The sequence below is a fragment of the Mastomys coucha genome, unplaced genomic scaffold (assembly GCF_008632895.1).
Source record: "Mastomys coucha isolate ucsf_1 unplaced genomic scaffold, UCSF_Mcou_1 pScaffold16, whole genome shotgun sequence".
NCBI lineage: Eukaryota > Metazoa > Chordata > Mammalia > Rodentia > Muridae > Mastomys > Mastomys coucha.
This window is the reverse complement of record NW_022196898.1, coordinates 2,921,453-2,928,118: the sequence shown is the minus strand read 5'-3', so window position 1 is coordinate 2,928,118 and position 6,666 is coordinate 2,921,453. Positions and strand designations below refer to the sequence as shown.

At 43.4% G+C, this 6,666-nt stretch overlaps 1 long non-coding RNA gene across 1 annotated transcript; it reads right to left on the bottom strand.

Annotated features, from left to right (window-relative positions):
* Positions 1 to 2,332: 2,332 nt before the first annotated feature.
* On the bottom strand, positions 2,333 to 6,211 carry LOC116094015. Its single transcript, XR_004119926.1, has 2 exons — positions 6,105 to 6,211; positions 2,333 to 2,545 (listed from the first exon to the last, which is right to left on the bottom strand). It is a non-coding gene; the product is annotated as an uncharacterized LOC116094015 (long non-coding RNA).
* Positions 6,212 to 6,666: the final 455 nt, after the last annotated feature.

Below are 6,666 nucleotides of genomic sequence, written 5' to 3'. Positions count from 1 at the left end.
TTTGGCCTGGGGGGATGCAGCACCAGTTCAGAGGAGATAGCTGCTGTTTTAGACCCAGTATGTTTCACTGGTCTACACAATGAATTCCAGGACAGCCAAGGTTAAGAACTTGTTTTACAAGAACAACTATAGAAGATCTAACTATAACACAAATAAAAATTAGACTGGACTAGAGTAAATACATAAGTCAAGTTTCATTAGAAAAACCACATCTCTCTGAAGAACTCTAGATATGAAGTTAGGAAGAGCAGAACTGTAACTTTAAACGACAACAACAAAAAAATCAGAGACAGAGACGAAAAAGCACAATTACTGTACAATTACAGTGGAGGGTGTAAGGTCCTTCGCCATAAGGATGACTGGATGGGGAAGAGGGGTTTGATGTGTCTGTAATGTGGGACCATATAGAAATGGAAGAGACTACAGATGGGCTGGCAGGTAGGCTGAGGACTTCCATGTCAAGAAGTTCACTTGGACATGACTTAAAGGGACATATGCTGGCCCAGGGCAAAGGGGAATAACTGAACGCCCTGTAGGAACCAACCAGCAAGGCTCTCCACAGAAGGTTTAATTGTTCATGGCCCATCACCTGCCAAGAGCTGCTCAGTTTGAATGTCCAGAAAGGTTAATGGCCATTGAGCTGTCCATGATGGTCAGATTCCAAACACAGCTGTTTGCTCCTTCACCACCACACTCAACCAACCAGCAACTGCTGTTGTCTCTGCCTTCAGAATGAATCCTAACTGACCACTGATCCCCATCTCCTCACCTATCACCACAATCCTAAGTGCCAACCTCCCAAGAGTAATTCCTTAATAAACTGTCAGAACTCCCTCCCCATTCCTGTGGTCCCCCAACATCAGATTCAGAATGGAACGTAAGATCAACACCCTGAGCCTTAACCCTCAGCCTCTCCCTGTACATCTCCTTTCCATGCCTGCTTCTACCACAGGCTTCTACATGAATAAATCCTGTCTGTCTCCCACCTTGTGCTTACCAAAAAGCATCTTTCCTACAGCCTTTCTCCAGTGCTCTACTTTTGCCCGCTACCTCAGAAACCAATCCAGGAGCTGGAAGAGTGACCACTCAATAAATGTGCTATACAAAGCAGTTAAATGGCAAGTTTCTTACATCACATGGAATAAAAACAAGGTCAAATAGGCTAAGAGTAGACAGCCTTGATTTCTCTTGTTTTCGTCCTTACAAAATATCTCAGACCATCTTCCCAATCAAAACACCTCCACTAATGCTCAGCCATTACACAGAGATGAGGCTCTTCCTCCCAGTAAAACAGGAACATTTACCAAATGAAGCTAGGGCCAATACTATTTCAGAGCCTGCTACCTCTAAAGCCACTGAGGAAACAGAAGGTGACAGAAAAGACCCAGCACATATGCCAGAAAACTGAGTTTTGACAACTATGTCTGACTCTCTCAGATCTTGTGACCTGTGGGAAGTTAACATGGTCAACTATAACAAGTGGTTTTCACTGCTATGAAGACGTAAGTATAGGGACCCACTCAATCAGGAAGAGGAGGCCAGAAGCCTTCTACAGACCACACTCCTCTCACAGCTGCCAGATCCCATGCTTCCACAAAGCTGATGAGGAAAAGCTCATGTCGAGTCAGTTTGAGAGTCATGGGGAGACATGAAGGTTTGTATCTGCTACTTTTCACATTGCTGGGGGGGTGGGGTACCTGTGAGAAAGACAGAGATAGGTATGCAATTTCACACAATCTAGAGAGAATTTTGCATCCTTCCCTCCTTATTTCTTTGAGATAGGGTTTTCCTCGAACTTGGAGCTCCTGTTTAATCAGCTAAGAGATCATCATATTTCCACCCTTCATAGATTTACAGGACATGCAGAACTCTGAGGCTGGAAGCTATGGTAAAAGGTCAGATGTGAGTGGTTGAGAGCACTTTCTGTTCTTGGAGAGCACAGGGTTTGATTCCTATCATCCACAGTGTGGCTCATAAACTTCTGTAACTCTACTTCCAGGAAATCCAAGGCCTTCTTCTTACTTCTATAGGCACTAAGCATGTATGTGGTACTCAGGCATGTATGCAGGCAAAACATTTATAAAAATAAAAAGGAAATAATTTTTTTAAACCCTCAGATCTTATATTTATACATAGCCACTGTTTTCAACCACTGAGATATCTTGATATCTCCACAAGAAATAAAGAAAGAGAGAGAGAAAGAAAGAGAGAGAGAGGGAAAGAGAAAGAAAGAAAGGAAGAAAGAAAGAGAGAAAAGAAGGAAGGAAGGAAGAAACAAAGAAACAGAAACAAAGAAATAAATAAATAAAGCAAACAAGCATAGAGACATGGCCACTACCCTAACACTTTAATAATGGTGCCATTTTGTCATAGGTTCTTTCCAGAGATTCTAAGTGTGCTACAAATCTCTGCATCCTCAGACCTGTGAGGCCACCATCCACCATCCAGCCAGCCTGTAGGCCCACCATGCCCTGAGTCACTCTCAAGTCCATGTTGTTCCTCTGTTGATTGTGCCATCTGTTCCTTAAGGTTCAGGTAAGAATGGCTGCAGAAATGAAAAGGAAATAAAATGAGGATAGATGAGGCAGAAGAAAGTAATTTTTTTTATTTAAAAAACTGATCAATTTACTCCACCTGAAAGATAGATATAACCGCATTCCCTAAATATGGATCAAGAACACTGAAGGAGCTGAAGGGTTTACAGCCCCTTAGGATGAACAACAATATGAACTAACCAGTACCCTCAGAGCTCCTAGGGACTAAACCACCAACCAAAGAGTACACATGGTGGAACTAATGGCTCCAGCTATATATGTATAGCAGAGGATGGCCAAGTTGGTCATCAATGGGAAGAGAGGCCCTTGGCCCTGTGAAGGTTCTCTGCCCCAGTGTAGGGGAATGCCAGGGCCAGTAAGCAGGAAGGGGTGGGATGGTAAGCAGGGGGAGGGGCAAGGGAACAGGGGTTTGTTTTAGGTTTTGGTTTTTTATTTCATTTTTCTTTATTATTTTTTTGAAGGGGAACCTGGGAAAGGAGATACTGTAAATAAAGAAAACATCTAATAAAACACACACACACACTGAAAAATGGCTGATGTCTGGTGGAAGGAAGAGAACAGCAATCGACACCCCTGGAGATATTGTTATGTAAGTGTTCCCTTCCCCTGAAGTTCTGACTCAGATGTGATCAAGGATGTGGAAGGGGTAAGGGATGAACCTCTTCATTTAAATGCCCCGGTTGTCCTGGCTCACATAGATGAAAGCTGTGAGCCATTCTGACCTGTTTCACAAAGGGGTCTGCCACTATGTCTGCCTCATTGTAGATTCTGCCCCACTGATTCAATGGCTTCTGCAAGGTCCAACTGTCTCCAAGGCAAAGGAAGACTACGGTAATCAGAATATTAGATTCAAAACAACAATTCCTTTTTTTTTATTGCAGCACATGAGGATATAAATGAAGGATCAAATTTCAGTGACCCACTCCTTCCATTATGCACCTTTCCTGCTTCCATAACTCCTCAAGTATGTGCTGGGTATAAGTAAAGACCTCAGTTACCCCAGGAGCTCCAGGGGAGATAGATAGGAAGCAGTGACCTTATCTCTGGACAGCTGTCTAAGAGGCCTCCCCACAGTGCCAAGGACAGGCAGAACTCTAACAAGGTGTGTGGCAGGGCCTCTTCCTATGGCAAGCTGTCCAGGACAAAGATTCCAAGAAAACACAGTTTCAACTCTAACACACTTGATAAACTCCATCCCTAAAACATGACATTGGTCTACTTCTGTTGCTATCCCTAAAAGATATGGTACTGAGGAAAATAAAGAAAATCCAGGGAGCCCTGTTGTAAAGAGCTGCCTTCTGAGTTGAAATATTCTGCCTAGGAAGAAGTATGGAACTCATAAAACTCAAGAAGCAAATGAAACGTACAAAGATTAGGAAAGCCATAATAGTTACAGGACTTGTGAGGCCCTTTCCCAAGATTACAGAAATGCTAACATCTGCTGGAAAGTGCAGACTGTCTCCAGTGGAGCTGCCTACAAAGTCATGCAAGGGGGTGCAAAGATACAGCTTTTGTGAAGCACCACCCATGCTAAGGTGGCCTTCTCAGGGATACAGCTACCTTTGACTAACCTTTGATCTGTGAGTAACCTGTTACATCTGTTTCTGTCCATGACCCCAATAAACTCAAGCAAGACTTGGTGGAATTGATTCTTTGTCACTGGTATCCTATCTTGTGTAAATAGGCAGCCACTCTTATCTCCTTAGGAAGTCACACAAGCCCATAAGGAAACCTTCTCAACTACCTCACATCTTAGCCATGTGGTGACCAAGGAGGAGAAACTTGGCTGACCTTGGACATTGATTCATCATTCACTCCCCAGTTTCTGAAATGACCTCTTAGTCTTGGTCAGAACAGCCAGAGCTGACAGTACACAGCTTAATCAGTCACAGTGTCCAGCCTCCAGACACTCATCATTTACTGGGGGAGACAGTTTTAGGGAATGGTAAAACAGATTCCAGAACAAGAACAATGCAGGCAACAAGCTCAGGAAGTGCCGTGAGGTCCCCAAAGTAGAGAAGTAAATGCTAGCCATGAAAAACTCAAGCGAGAGGTTTTCTGTCTCCCACCATCCTTCCATCCACCCACACATATTCAGCACATTTGAATAGCTCTGACAGAGTGTCCAAGCCACACCCGGGGCACTTGTGTCAGATGGAGCATGTGACCTTTGGAGCTGGAAAGAACCACAGCCAGCATTAGGTCACTCAGAGTTGCCACTATGCTGTGAAATGGGGAGACCCAGGTGATCTGCACACATCGCAAAGGCAACCAAGCAAGGTTCCAAATATTAGGAGACCTGAATCAGAATGATCAGACCCTGGGCTTTCACATACCAGTAAAACAAAACAAAAACAAACAAACAACAAAATGTACTGGCGAAGAGATGGGCAGACTCATTTTGTTCATTGACATTTTAAAATGTCATCGACTGCCACCATTATTTCAAGACAATTTTAAAAGCAACAAAAAGAAAATCAAGGTCCTTATCTCTAAATTTTAAAAAGACTCCTTAGAGTTGAATGTATTCTTAGAGAAAACTACACCCATTGTTTCTATTTTTCTGCATTTTAACACAGGTCTCAGAAACCAGTGTAGTTCAAGGACCTGCATCTGGGAGCTATTGAGTTACAGCATTTTAGGATTCCAAGTCATCTCATCAGTAACCATGTCTGGTTGCTCCTATCATGCTTGATTTCCTCATGTAGTGTACTCCATTAACATGTCCAGTTAGCTATAAGAACAATTTTGTCGTAAGGCCATTTTGACACATAGGCATCTTGACATGTAAAATACAAAATTATAACTGAGACCTTAGGGTGACAGCAGAAAGTGCCAACCATTCTAAAATACAAATAAAACAGAGTATCCCTTTAATGATTTCAACTCTAACCCCAACATCCACGTCTGTGTTACCAACTCGCCAGTGTAAAGCCAATCAAAGGGAGAAAGTGATGCTGTGTGTCTCACCACAGGAGCCTAAGGGACGAAGAAGACATCAAAGGAGGAAGAAGGGAAACAGGACAAAAATATCAATCTCCTATTTTGTTTAAAAAAAAAAATTAAGAAAGGGCTGGGGATGGAGCTCAGTTGGTAGAGTCGACCAAGCACTCACAAAGCCTCAGTATGGTACAAACTGGGCATACCAGTACATACCTGTAATGACAGTACTCAGGGGGTAAATGCAGAAATCTAAGGTCATCCTTAGCTACGTGTCAAGTCTGAGGCCACCCTAAGCTATGTGAGACCCTGTAGTAAGAGTTGGTAGGTCAGTAAACTCTGCTGTTGCCTGAAAAAAAGAAAACATTCGAATTTCTCAGTGTCCAAATGGCCACATCAGTGGTCTGTGCTAAAATGTACAGCAGTGTCAAACTGTAGAATTTGGGGCAGTTATCAAAAATTGTGACACCCTGAAACATGTTTAGACAACTGTGACTGGTGGACAACTGGAACAAATTTCTCTATAGACTCTACAGAGGTCCCCATGGGCCTCACCAAAAGAATCTAATTCCTTTCCCCGTCTGTGAAAGCTCTTGTAGATAGTCATACCTTCAGGTGCTTCTCCAGACAGGCTCAATTCCTCAGAGACTTCCAAATGTGACACAGTTTCACATCCTCTTCCTGCCCAGGGCACCATCCTCTGAGTAAGTTTTGACTTGTTATATTGCTCTTCAAGCGTGGCACCTAGACTGAATTCAGACACGACACTTCCATGAATCATCACCCTTTCCAATCTAGAAAACACACTCTGGTCTCGGGTCCTAATAGCACACGATACTTTCTGATAACCATACCACCCCACTAATGTAACAAAATAGTCGACAGATAGACTGTATGTTGTGGTATCCAGCTTAGGGTTGTGAAAGGCCCTTAAGGTGCTGTCTGAATGGAAAGGGGCATGTAAGCTATGATTACTGGTCACCAGGCTAGAAGGAGTCACATGAAGTTCAAATGGAAGTGTCTCCAGACCATCTATCCTCCCGGTATTAGCAGGCTGGCCTTCAACAAATGGACCCCTCTTGACTCCCTTCTGCTCCAGCCAAAATCTCTGTGGCATAGGCCTTGCTTAAGTCAACAGGAAACCAAGCAACCCTCAAGGGATGGTGTAGGG